The following is a 14,136-nucleotide window of genomic DNA, read 5'->3' as shown; positions in this document are numbered from 1 at the left end:
CAAAAGTACAATTTCAGAGTCAAAGGATTTGGGCATTTAAAGTAATAATGTATGTTCCATAAAGTCCCAGTTTATACTCGTAACAAGTCTCCTTCAGAGTGCCTGTTTTCTCTACCTGCCATCACTACTCCAGGTGGAGCGTACCAGTTTGTGTACCTAATAATTCATCTTTTAAATGTTGCACAACTTTTGTATCTCTTTTCCTATGGAACGTTTCCAGCTTGGTCCCCACTCAGCAAAGATTTTTTTCCAATTTTTATTTTCCTTAATCGTCTTTGCCAGATTTTTTTTCCGTCCTTGAAATTGCCCTGTTTGCTGCTCCCTGCAGGGCAGTTACCTCTGACCACAGATGCTGTATAATCTTAGTAGCCACCATATATTAAGTGCTTTGGTCTGTCCTAGGCTTTTTATGTGTTTCACTTCATTGAATCCTTAAAACCTTGCAAAGTAGATACGTATCTACCCTACCTTGCAAGCAAGGAGAGAAAAGCTCAGGGATGTTAAATAATTTGCTTAAGGTCAGAGAGATAGGAGGTATTGAGGCCCCTGGGCTGGACACTGGTGTTTCAAGTGGAGTAAAATTGAAGCTTGGTTCTCACCCAGACACTCCAAGGACAAAGCAAGTGGCAGAAACTGAGCTCTGCTGAAGTTAAGAGATAAGATGACCACTCCTGAGGTCAAGGTAAACTTCCCTGTCTGCACGTGTGCAGGAAGGCTCCTTGGGGGTCAAAAAGGGAGGGAGCACCACCCCATAATAAGTGTGGACATACCTCCCACAGGCCTCTGCAGCCGAATCCATCTTGGCAAAAAGCTGCACTCGCATCTTAGGGAGGGTCCTAGGACTGGTCAACTGTGAAAAAAGAAACAAGATAATTGGCTAAAGGTAACCAAAGACCCGGAAGACCAGTCCTATATGTGATTTAAATCACCCTTTTACGGTACTCCTCAGAGAGGATGCCCCTATCCTTGCTGTGTATTTCTGCCTTGCTTCTGTCTTAAACTGTTTCTCTGTGTGCTGTTCTCCCAATTGTGCTGTGTCTCTAATAATAAACTTTGTACCTGTTCTTAAGTTTTTGCCTCCTTGAAACATTCTTGCTTTCAAATGGGGCAAGAGCCAGGGTGCTTCTAGCCTCTAGCCCCTGGTGGAGTAGCGGCTAGGTTCTATTCCCGGGAAGGAACTAAAATCTCTCTTCAGGACCACTCACTGGTCTCTCCAAGATCAGTGTCAGTGAGGATTCAAATTCCTTTCTTTTTTTTTTTTTTTGCAGTACACGGGCCTCTCACTTTTGTGGCCTCTCCTGTTGTGGAGCACAGGCTCCAGACGCGCAGACTCAGCGGCCATGGCTCACGGGCCCAGCCGCTCTGCAGCATGTGGGATCTTCCCGGACCGGGGCACGAACCCGCGTCCCCTGCATCGGCAGGCGGACTCTCAACCACTGCGCCACCAGGGAAGCCCCAAATTCCTTTCTGTCTAGTATATAATATACCTATGGCCTAGCTTTACACATTTCCAATAACTGAAGCAAAACTTTTCTTTGATTCTATTTTTCTTTTTCTCCCTCCCACTCAGAGGATGTCACCCAGCTGAATTGTGGCTGTATCAGTCTTTGGCTTTTCTTTGTACTCTGAATTCAGTGCATCTCTAAAATATTGTTTGGTTTTGTATCTTTTTGAGCTTCATAAATATGGACTGATACTCCATGCAGTTATGTTGCAGCTTGGTTTTTTTTTTGTTCACACACTTCCCTATAGTTTAGATTCTACCCTTCCAAACACATTTCTGCCCATTTTTATTTAGGCAAAAAACAAAACAATTCAAGGTTGATGGGTGTCTCTGGGTACTATACATGAGGACTTGCATTTGTAAGTATTTTTCTAGGATGACAGTATCACATAGGAAGTACAGGGGACTGGTTAAGATGTAGGGAGCCAGACTGAATACTTACAGGTGTTCAACTTTGGCTAAGTTACTTAGCCACTCTATTTCCTCATTTGTAGATGGATAAAAGAGTACCTACTCTTATGGAGTTGTTAGGTTTAACTATATGTAAATGCACTTAAAACTGCCTAACACATAGTAAGCCTTATTTAGGCATTAGCTACAATTAGATTATTCCAAATAGCTTAGACATTAGCTAACATAGCCTAGTCAGTACCTCATCCAGTTTTCCTTAGTCCTTGACATTACTATTAAATGGTCAACTTTATTTCTTGTCCATAGGGTCTCTTCTGCATTCTCTTGCCCTTATTTTTATGATCCAAGTCCTGCCCTAGGTGTTCAGACCCTCCTTCCTGTGTCAGTCCCAGGTTTAGAGTATAAGATTGCGGGACTTCCATGGTGGTGCAGTGGTTAAGAATCCAGGGGACATGGGTTCGATCTGATCCCTGGTCCAGGATGATCCCACATGCCACGGAGCAACTGGGCCTGTGTGCCACAACTCCTGAGCCTGCACTCTAGAGCCCGTGAGCCACAACTGCTGAAGCCTGCATACCTAGAGCCCATGCTCTGCAGCAAGAGAAGCCACTGCAATGAGAAGGCCATGAGCCACAACCAAAGAGTAGCCCCCGCTCACTGCAACTAGAGAAAGCCTGTGTGCAGCAACGAAGACCCAACGCAGCCATAAATAAATAAATAAATAAATAAATGTATTTTTTTAAAAAAAAGATTGAGCTACAGCCATGGTGAAGATGGTCACATGGACTTTTCTTAATTCCAGGCATGGAAATCACTTTCCAGTCCTCGCATTCTTGAGCCCCACTGTCTCTCTTCACAGGGGTGACAGTGATTTGATAAGACCCCTACCCCAAAGCACACTGAATCTTCTTTACCCCCAGGAGCACTTTCAGAAGTAACCAGTTCTCCCAACCCACTAGGCAGATCTCATAGCTCTGTAAAATTAATCTACTTGGAGAGTGGCCTGCCATCTTAGCTACTGAAGACCGTGAGCCTCCCAGGCCTGTTTCCCCAGGCCTCTCACCCCTGTAATCCTTAGCAACTGGCTAGTGCGCAAGCCCCTCCAGAATGATACCTCTACCTGCCTGTTGCTTGTGCCCAAACCCTTGGAGTCTGCTTGAGTCCTGTTTGCGTATTCTATATCCAATTTGTCAGCAAATCATGCTGGTGATACCTTAACACCAAAATTTGGCCGCATCTCACAACTCTACTGCTCCTTGACTCTGGTGGGATCCACCATCGGCTCCCTTAGATCCCGTGCGTGATGCAACAGCCTTCAACAAAGCTTCTGGATGTAATTTGGTTTGTGAGGAAATCCTAGAGCCAAGAAATAAAAACTGTTTTGGACATTGTTTGCAGGAACATAACTTTATAGAATCCCTTTGGAAAACAGTTTAGCAGTACCTACTAAAAATGAGGCATGCTCTCTCTTCAACCCAGTGTTTCCACTTCTGGTGATGCACCCTAAACACTCACATACAGATACAAACACTCACATACACATCCTTGATGGTACTGTTGATAAGGGGGGAGAAAAAAAGGAACCCAAGTGTTCGCCAATAGGGAAATGGGGGTATATTCATAAAATACACAATGTGCTACATGCAGCAGTAGGATGACTAACATACCAGTGTGGATTAATCTCACAATGTGAAGAAAAAAAAGCAGATCACAGAAAAATAGTATGTAATGCTTGAAAACATTTACCACTAAACAATATATTCTTTAAAGTTCCTACTGTATAGCACAGTATATTCAATATCCTGTGATAAACCGGATAGAAAAGAATATGAAAAGGAATATATATATATGTATAACAGTCACTTTACTGTAGAGTAGACATTAACACAACATTGTAAATCAACCATACTTCAATAAAATAAATTTTAGAAAAACAATATATTGTTTGGAGTTAAGTATCATAGTAAAAACAAAAAGAAATGCATAGCACCGGGGCTTCCATGGTGGCGCAGTGGTTGAGAATACACCTGACAATGCAGGGGACACGGGTTGGATCCCTGGTCCGGGAAGATCCCACATGCCGCGGAGCAACTAAGCCCATGCGCCACAACTACTGAGCCTGTGTTCTAGAGCCCGTGAGCCACAACTACTGAAGCCCACGCGCCTACAGCCCGTGCTCCACAATGAGAGAAGGCATCGCAATGAGAAGCCTGTGCACTGCAACAAAGACCCAACACAGCCAAAAATAAATACATAAAATAAGTAAATTTATATATATATATAAAGAAATGCATAGGATTGCTAAATGCTAAATTCAAGATGGGGTGGGCAGGGACAGTGATATAGTCAAGGAGGTGTATAGTCAAGGAGCATATTTTCGTATGTCAAACTACTTCTTAATAACTTAAAAAACAATGTTTGGGACCTGTGAATCCCAGAGGGCTGAGCACAGGCAAAAGCTTAAGTCAGCCCCAGGGACACCTCCAGACAGAGGGAGCTCCCTTGAAAGACAACGGTTCTCAAGATGAGCCAGAACATCCCCAGGAGAACAAGTCTGGAGGCGCAATAACAGGTGACTTTACAAGTAAGAAACTCAGATGACAGCATGGTTGGAGACTGAAGATGTTCAAAGAGATAAAGGGGCTCATTCAATCCATTGTGCAGAAGAGGGCATTATAAAGTAGCAGATGGGTTTGAAAAGGAAACAAGTAGCAATTCTAGAATTGAAATGAACAGGTAAATTCATAAGAAGCACAACAACAGGTTAAATAACAGACTAACTGGATAGAGAATTAGTGAACTGGAAGAAGAAATCATCCATAATGTGGAGCAGAGAAAACAGAGATGAATATGAAAAGGAATTGATAGGAAGGATGAAGTGAGATGCTCCATTTGGCACCGTTTGCTTAGAGCTGCCTTCACCTTGCTGGTTTGTGAGAACGCTGCAGCCAGAACAGGCGCAGGCACCATGGTTAGCTCTGCACAGTGGCATCTATATGGGCATCTGGCTTGGAGAAGCTCAGGGCCATCTATTACTTTGTTTATTGTAGTACTTTCTCGACCATTAACATCCTACTTGCCCAAGATAGTCAGTCTTTCAATTGTGTTATTTCCCAAAAAGTAAGGACAGAGAGATTATCCTAAGGGTTAAAGTACCTGCTGATGTTTAAAACGTTAAATTTTATTGCCCCAGTCAGGTGAATCTCAGGTGGAAATGGGTCACATTCCAGGTTGGCTATTGCCTGTCATTAAACCATTAAATTCTAAACATAGTGAAGATAGAGATGTCAGCCAATAATCAAACACAGTTATGTGCTGATGGGTAACAACATGGGAGAGGGGGCTGTCTTTAAAGGGCCTTGCAACAATGGCGGGCACCACCCTGGATTGGGAGCCTCCCGTTTCCCAGCGTGCAGGGAGAGGCCTTGCTCCACAGTGGGTTGATTTCTTCTACAGGAGGTTGAGCAGCCACTACAAAAGACTGCTTTTTAAACTTTTTATCAGGAGACTTTTCAAACAATAGGAAGAATATAAACACCCATATACCCACCACCTAATCCAAAAATTGTCAACATTTTTCCACATCTGAAAATATGACAAATGGCAAAAATATATATTAAATTATATGTGTATATACATATACACACATATAAATATAAAAAATATATATTTAGCAGGCTCATTTCAATGTGAATTATAGAGATCATAACATTTTATGTTTAAATATTTCAGCATGCATATCCACAATCTAAGGACATTTACCTGCATATACAATACTATTTTTTTTTCCTGCGAGGCTTGCAGGATCTTTTTTTTTTTTAATATATAAATTTATTTATTTATTTTATTTTTGACTGCGTTGGGTCTTGTTGCTGCGCGCAGGCTTTCTCTGGTTGCGGCGAACAGGGGCTACTCTTTGTTGCGGTGCGCGGGCTTCTCACTGTGGTGGCTTCTCTTGTTGCGGAGCACGGGCTCTAGGCTTGCAGGCTTCGGTACTTGCAGCACGCGGGCTCAGTAGTTGTGGCTCGCGGGGTCTAGAGCGCAGGCTCAGTAATCGTGGTGCACAGGCTTAGTTGCTCTGTGGCATGTGGGATCTTCCTGGACCAGGGCTCGAACCCGTGTCCCCTGCATTGGCAGGTGGATTCTTAACCACTGTGCCACCAGGGAAGTCCTACAATACTATTATACCTGAGAAAATTAATAATTCCTAATACTACTTAATAGTTAAATCAATACTCAAATTTTTTCAACTGTTCCCAAAATATCTTTTATGGTAATTGTTCTTTTAAAGAGCCAGTATTCATTGATTCAAGGATCAAGCACTTTCTTTTACTGTTATATCTTGTTAGTCTCTTTTTAAAAAATCTTTACTTATTTACTTTCTTTTTTTTTGATTGCGTTGGGTCTCCGTTGCAGCACGTGGGCTCTTCGTTGTGGCGCACGGGCTTCTCTCTAGTTGTGGTGGGCGTGTTTTCTCTCTCTAGTTGTCGCGCGCAGGCTTAGTTGCCCCGTGGCATGTGGGATCCTAGTTCCCCGACCAGGGATCGAAACTGTGTCCCCTGCATTGGAAGGTGGATTCTTTACCACTGGACCACCAGGGAAGTCCCTTGTTAGTCTCTTGATTCTAGAACAGTCCCCTTCGTTCTGTGACAATGATCCTTTGAAGAGACTAGGCCAGTTGTCTTGTAGAACGTTCCACATGTTGGCTTCATCTAACTGTGCTCTCTTGGTGTTTTTAACTTGTTCCTCAACTTTCTGCATTTTCTTTAACCTGGAAGTTATACTTAAAGGACTGATTAGATTTTTTTTTTTTTTTTCGCTGCACCACGCAGCCTGTGGGATCTTAGCTCCCCAACCAGGGATCAAACCACTGGACCACCAGGGAATTCCCTTAAAGACCTAATTAGATTTTGATTACATGGTTTGGGCAAGAATACTTCATGAATGACACCATGTATGGCTGCTGTAACAAATTACCACAAACCTGGTGGTTTAAAGCAAAAGATATTTATTCCTTCATAATTCTGGAGGCCAGAAGTTCAAAACAGTTTCACTGGGCAAAAATCAAGGTGTCCACAGGGCCTTGCCCCCACCAGAGACACTATGGGAGAATCTGTTCCTTGTCTCTTCCAGCGTCTGGTGGCTGCTGGCATAACTTGGCTCGTGGCCACATCACTCCAATCTCTGCCTCTGTGACACGCTGCCTCCTCTTCACTTGTGTGTATTGCATCCTCTTCTGCCTCCCTCTTATAATGATATATGCAATTTCATTTAGAGCCCCCCCCCAGATAATCCAGAATTATCTCCCCATCGCAAGACCCTTGATTTAATCAATCTGCAAAGACCCTCTTTATCCCTGTATAAGATAGCCCTCACAGGTTCCAGGTGTTAGAGCATGGATATCTTTTAGGGGATAATTTTTTCAGTCTACCATGTGCTATATACTTCACAGGGCCTTGTGTCAGGGGGATCATAAAGTCTATTTGTTCCATTATTCTTTTTTATTTTTAATTTTAACATCTTTATTGGAGTATAATTGCTTTACAATGGTGTGTTAGTTTCTGCTTTATAACAAAGTGAACCAGCTATACATATGCATATATCCCCATATCTCCTTCCTCTTGCATCTCCCTCCCACCCTCCCTATCCCACCCCTGTTCCATTATTCTTGACCTTAGTTTGATCACCCGGTTAAAGTAGTGACCCCCAGGATCTCTTCATTGTAGAAGTGCTTTTCGCCCTCGTGAGTGGCAAGATGGGTTAATTCTTTGGCACTGTTACCAAACCAGGTTTGCCTGACGCGCAGCAAGCCAAACGCTAGGTTTGAAGCAGAGAGTTTATCCACAAGGCAGCCAACTGAGGGGATGAGAGAACAAGCCTCAAATTTTCCTCCCAAAAAGGCAAGGGGCTTGGGGTATTCATGGGATAAAGCTGAGGTGTGGGGAAAGGTAATTAGAGATAAGAGAAAGGTGCTGAATCAACATTCTGCACAGACACAACTAAGCTACAGGCTTCTTCTTGGGACCCATGTTCAGAAAATGGCTGTGTTAGTATGCTCTGAGGGTGAATTTTTTGTCCCTCTGACGTCAAAATGTCACGGAGCAGACACTCTGTGCCCAGACACTCTGCATGCCCAGATGGAGGGTAAGTGGTCTTAACAAGTCTTAACTGGTTCTATCTTGAACTGGACACAGACAACTCCAAATCTCAAAACAACAACTTGGGCAAACATTGTTTAGCCTATGTGATGCTCAGAGGACGTGCAAGTTTTTTGTAAAAACGAAGTGAGCTTGATCAGTGAAGGCAGGTTACAGTTTATTATTTATTAATGGCTAACTGCTGACTACCCTTGGTTTCAGCATCTTGTGAATGAATATGCAGTTTCCCTCAACCTTAACCTAATGATTTTGGCATCCACTGATTACCTTTGCCTGTGTAGGGGAGCAAATAGTTTCCCTTGACCCTCTTAGGGTCCCTGGCTGGGTTTGAAAAATCAACCTGACAAAGACAGATTAACAAGAGAAAAGCATACACATTTATTTAAGTTTTACATGACACGAGACTTCATAAAGAAATGAAAACCCAAAGACATGGCATACTTGCTTTTACGTAAGGTTGAACAAAAGAGACAATTGTGGAAAAGTGTCTACCTATGGGGGGAGGCTAAAGAAGGTAAGAATTATTTTTAACAAGTTCTGTGTTGTTTTTTTTTTGTGGGATCTTAGTTTCCCAACCAGGGATTGAACCTGGGCCCATGGCAGTGAAAGCGCTGAGTCCTAACCACTGGACCACCAGGGAATTCCCAACAAATTCTGTTTGTAGAGTTCTCTTGGTCGCCAACTTCTTGCCCTCCTGGTTCAGGGAGGGCACCTTTCAAATGGGAATTTTCACTCAAGTTTGCAAAATGATGATTTTCTAATTTGATTATTCTTTCTACACTTATTTGCTGACATTCTTCTGTAAAACAAGTAATAAGTCATCTCATCAACTTGTACTTTGTCTAACCTGAATTACTTTTTCCTACTGCAAATGTAGGAGAAATGATTCATTCTTTTCCTGTATTCACAGTATTGTGTGTGTAAGGGGTTGGTGTAAAATTGTCCTCCAGTGGTGCCAAATGAATTCCCCCTCTTTTTTATATACATGGGTCCAGGAAATTTCCGTGGTCCCCTTGACCTTATCAAACGCCTTGCTGAGACTCAGATGTGCAGAGACACTGGCCTTCCCCTGACCTCTCCTTTTAGAATCTTGGCCAAGGAACATGTTAGTTGCTCTCTACCAGGCTCCCACCTCCAATGGCAAGGGCACTTCAACGGCTTCAGGGATTCCAAAATACCAAAACCAAGCTTACTGGAGGTTACACAACACACCTCCCTTAAATTGGTTAATAGGAACATCACAAAGTTAGCTGGACTTAAGATACTGAAGAATAAAGCTGATTATGCATCTTCACTCTTCCCTCCAACCTCATCCTCTCTTGATGCACGTTGGCATTCGCTCTGGACACCACCTTTGTGGTTGTATTTTTTAAAAAAATATTTATTTATTTTTGGCTGTGTTGGGCCTTAGCTGTGGCACGTGGGATTTTTTGTTGCAGTGTACGGGGCTCTCTAGTTGTGGTGTGTGGGCACTCTAGTTGTGGTGAGTGGGCTTAGTTGCCCTGTAGCATGTGGGATCTTAGTTCCCCAACTAGGGATCGAACCCTTGTCTCCTGTATTGGAAGGTGGATTTTTTTTTTTTTTTTTTTTTTTTGTGGTACCCGGGCCTCTCACTGTTGTGGCCTCTCCCGTTGCGGAGCGCAGGCTCCGGACGCGCAGGCTCAGCGGCCATGGCTCACGGGCCCAGCCGCTCCGCGGCTTGTGGGATCTTCCCGGACCGGGGCACGAACCCATGTCCCCTGCATCGGCAGGCAGATTCTCAACCACTGCGCCACCAGGGAAGCCCTGGAAGGTGGATTCTTAACCACTGGACCACAGGGAAGTCCCTTTGTGGTTGTATTTTTGCCAAGTTACCCAGAGGTCTCCATTTATCTTTTTCCTTCTATTTATTTATTTGTTCATTTTATTTCTTTTTATTTCATTTTATTTTACTTTTAATTTTCCTTCTACTTATTATTATACACAAAAGTGTATATAATAATTACGTACAATTTAAAGAAGACTAATAAACAACATGTACTCACCACTGAGCTTAAGACCAGGTACTGCTAAATGTGTGGCTGGCAGATTTGGAGGCCACAGGAAATGTGACTTCTGGTGTTAATCCCACGGGAGTATGAACTTTTTGTTAGGAATTTTCCAGATACTTTTATTTATTTTCCTTTTCTTCCCCCCCACCTCTATCCAGAGCAAAGATGGAGGCCAGTTCCCACACTAAAGATGTGGCCTTTTGATACTTTATTTACAAAGAGTAGTCAGCCTTCGAGCTGTAGTTTGCCAATTTGACTTTTTAAAAATTGCACTAAACCATGATTTATCTTGATCCCTGAGTTTTTTGGTATTCTCTTAAATTGTGCACCCAAGGCAGTACTGCTTTCCCACCCCGGGGCGGGGGTGGGAAAAATGCTTTTTTAACTTTGTCAACTAAAAAAAAAAATAGTGCAGGAGGCTGCAAATAAGAAAAGAGTTGGGCTTCCCTGGTGGCGCAGTGGTTGAGAGTCCGCCTGCCGATGCAGGGGGCGCAGGTTCCTGCCCCGGTTCGGGAAGATCCCACCTGCCGCAGAGGCGCTGGGCCCATGAGCCGTGGCCGCTGGGCTTGCGCGTCCGAAGACACACAGATTTGGGTAACCCCGAAAATGTGTTCCAAGGAAAAGAAAGAGTCAGGGGCTTATAAAGACACAAAGCCACAAGGTTGTTAAAAGTTGCCTGGCGAGAATTATGATTGACTAAGTCAGAAAATATTTGTCCACAGGGAATCACAGGGTGTTTTAGGGTAGGTGTCTGATAAGTAGACTGTCACGAGTTACTTTATATGTATCTTGAGTTTCTAGCAGGTGTTCTGGATGACTTCATAAGGTCAAAAGGTCAGATTCCATCCAGGCTGAAATGTGTATAAGTCACATTTCCTTAATGGCTTCCCAGCTCCATTTTAGAGTGCTCTCTTAGCAATACCAACTCCATTTGATTTTCCTTTCACAATTTCCAGAACTTCTCAGGACCTTGGCTTTTTTTTTTTTTTTTTTTTTTTTTTGTGGTACGCGGGCCTCTCACCGTTGTGGCCTCTCCCGTTGCGGAGCACAGGCTCCTGACGCACAGGCTCAGAGGCCATGGCTCACGGGCCCAGCCGCTCCGCGGCATGTGGGATCTTCCCGGACCCGGGCACGAACCCGTGTCTCCTGCATCGGCAGGCGGATTCTCAACCACTGCGCCACCAGGGAAGCCCAGGACCTTGGCTTTTTATCCTGACTGCAAATCTGTGATCCACGGTAATCCTGATTTGGTCACTGAGCATTGACTGATGTCCTCAGGGCAAATGCCAGCTCCAGGGCTCATTTGTTTTTCTGGGTTCTTGCTGTCCATTATGTATAGTTTTTGAAGATTTCCCTTACTTTCTCACCAACTAAGCCCTACACTAAAAATGTGTTTGTTTGGGTTTTTTTTTGGCCGAGCCACACACCTTGCACTATTTCAGTTCCTGGACCAGGGATTGAACCTGGGCTCTCGGCAGTGAAAGCGCAGAGTCCTAACCACTGGACCGCCAGGGAATTCCCTAAAAATGTGTTTTAAAAAATATTCTGTCCAGAATATTAGGAAAGGGAAGACCTACCCTTTCCTTGTGGTAAATTTAAGTCCGTTTTTGTTTTTTTGTGTGTGTGTGTTTTTTTGTCAAAAAGAAATGCAAGCCTTTGTCTTAGATCTTCTTTCCTAATCCTTTTTTTTGGGGAAAAATGATGGACCTTGTCCTGCTCCTTCCTGATAATGACTTCTGGTTGTGAGGACTGAAATAGTGAGAAAGTGTACCTGGTGCCTGGTCCCTGGTATTTGCTGCTCAATATTACTTGTTAGGCTCCTTCTATTGTTTAAGGGCAGCCTGATAAATGGGGAGAGCCCAGAGTCCTTTCAATGCTGAGCCAAGGGGCTGTGGGGAGGGGGGAGAGGCTTCGAAGGGGGCAGAAGGGCCTGTGTTAGGGGGTTAGGGCTCCACGCTAGAATTTGGCTGCTGATCCAGGTGGCACTTACCAGGCTGTAGTTTTCAAAGTCCACTTTGTCCTATTTGTACAAATAAGCACATACCTTCCCCTTTCAGTCTCCTGCCACTCCTTCTAATTCCCCCTGTATATTAAAAGAAAAAAAGCCAACCAACCAACAATTCTTCAACCCTTTCTGCACCCCTGACTTGTGTTCTAACCCTGGTTTTCAAACTTGAATGTGCATTAGAATCCCCTGGAGGGTTTGCTAACACACTGAGTGCTGGGCTCCACCCCCAGAGCTTCTGATTCTGCAGGTCTGGTGGGGAGAGGGGCGGTCAGTATAGGGGGAAGGTCAAGTGTTTCTAACATGTTCCCAGGGAGTAGCTGCCACCTACCTGGAACCACACTTAGAAACACTGGCCCAGCTCCTTACCCATCCTAGACTTGTCTTTCCTCCTGTATTAAGCATCCACCATGTGCTAGGTGTTGTGGTGGGGTTTAAGATGCCCAGGTAAACAGGCAGGTTTGGTCCCTGCCATCTTTTATGTTTATTGGTGTTTTTTGAACACAAATTCTTCCTGTTGAAACACTTTCTCTTTTGAGATCTTTTCTTCAGTGTTTTGAAATCTAGTCTTCCTAAGTCTAGACTGAAACGTCTAAGAGACAGTTTCTCAAAGTGCAGCCCAAAGACCCCAGTGTCAGATTCTCCTGTAGTTCCTTTTAAAAATAAAAGTCCCAGACTTCCCTGGTGGCACAGTGATTAAGAATCTGCCTGCCAACGCAGGGGACATGGGTTCGAGCCCTAGTCCGGGAAGATCCCACATGCCATGGAGCAACTAAGTCCATGTGCCACAACTACCAAGCCTGGGCTCTAGAGCCTGTGAGCCACAACTGCTGAGCCTGTGAGCCACAACTACCGAAGCTCGCGTGCCTAGAGCCCCTGCTCCACAACAAGAGAAGCCACCATAATGAGAAGCCCGCGCACTGCAATGAAGAGTAGCCCCTGCTCGCTGCAACTAGAGAAAGCCCGTGTGCAGCAATGAAGACCCAACACAGCCAAAAATAAATAAACAATAAATAAATAAATTTATTACAAAGAAAATGCAAGGCCCTGCAAAGGAGGCAAGAATATACAATGGAGAAAAAACAGTCTCTTCAACAAGTGGTTTTCAGAAAGCTGGACAGACGCATGTAAATCAATGAAGTTAGAACACACCCTCACAACATACAGAAAAATAAACTCAGTATGGCTTAAAGACTTAAATATAAGACATGACACCATAAAACTCCTACAAGAAAACATAGGCAAAACATTCTCTGACATGAATCATACCCATGTTTTCTTAGGTCAGTCTCCCAAGGCAATAGAAATAAAAGCAAAAATAAACAAATGGGACCTCATCAAACTACAAGCTTTTGTACAGCAAAGGAAACCATAAACAAAATGAAAAGACAACCTACGAACTGGGAGAAAATATTTGCAAATGATGTGACCGACAAAACCTTAATTTCCAAAATATACAAACAGCTCATATATCTCAATAACAACAAAATAAACAAAACAAAAACAACCCAATCGAAAAATGGGTTGAAAACCTATATAGATATTTCTCCAAAGAAGATGTACAGATGGCCAACAGGGACATGAAAAGATGCTCGACATTGCCAATTATTAGAGGAATTATATGTGGAATCTAAAATATGACACAAATGAACTTATCCACAAAACAGAAAAAGACTCCCAGACACAGAGAACAGACTTGCGATTGCCAACGGGGAGTGGAGGTGGAGAAGGGATGGACTGGGAGTTTGGGATTAGCAGATGCAAACTATTACATATAGGATGGATAAACAACAAGGTCCTACTGTATAAGCACAAGGAACTATATTCAATATCCTGGGATAAATCATAATGGAAAGGAATATGAAGAAGAATATACATATGTATAACTGAATCACTTTGTTGTACAGCAGAAATTAACAACATTGCAAATCAACTACACTTCAATAAAATACATTTAAAAAAAAGCAAGGTCCTGGACTGATTCTAGAGACACTGAACCTACAGGCAGGTTTGGGGTAGGGCCAGGAC

The sequence above is a fragment of the Kogia breviceps genome, chromosome 10, assembly GCF_026419965.1.
Source record: "Kogia breviceps isolate mKogBre1 chromosome 10, mKogBre1 haplotype 1, whole genome shotgun sequence".
NCBI classification, from domain to species: domain Eukaryota; kingdom Metazoa; phylum Chordata; class Mammalia; order Artiodactyla; family Physeteridae; genus Kogia; species Kogia breviceps.
The sequence above is the reverse complement of the archived record's forward strand: the minus strand, read 5'-3'. Positions refer to the sequence as shown.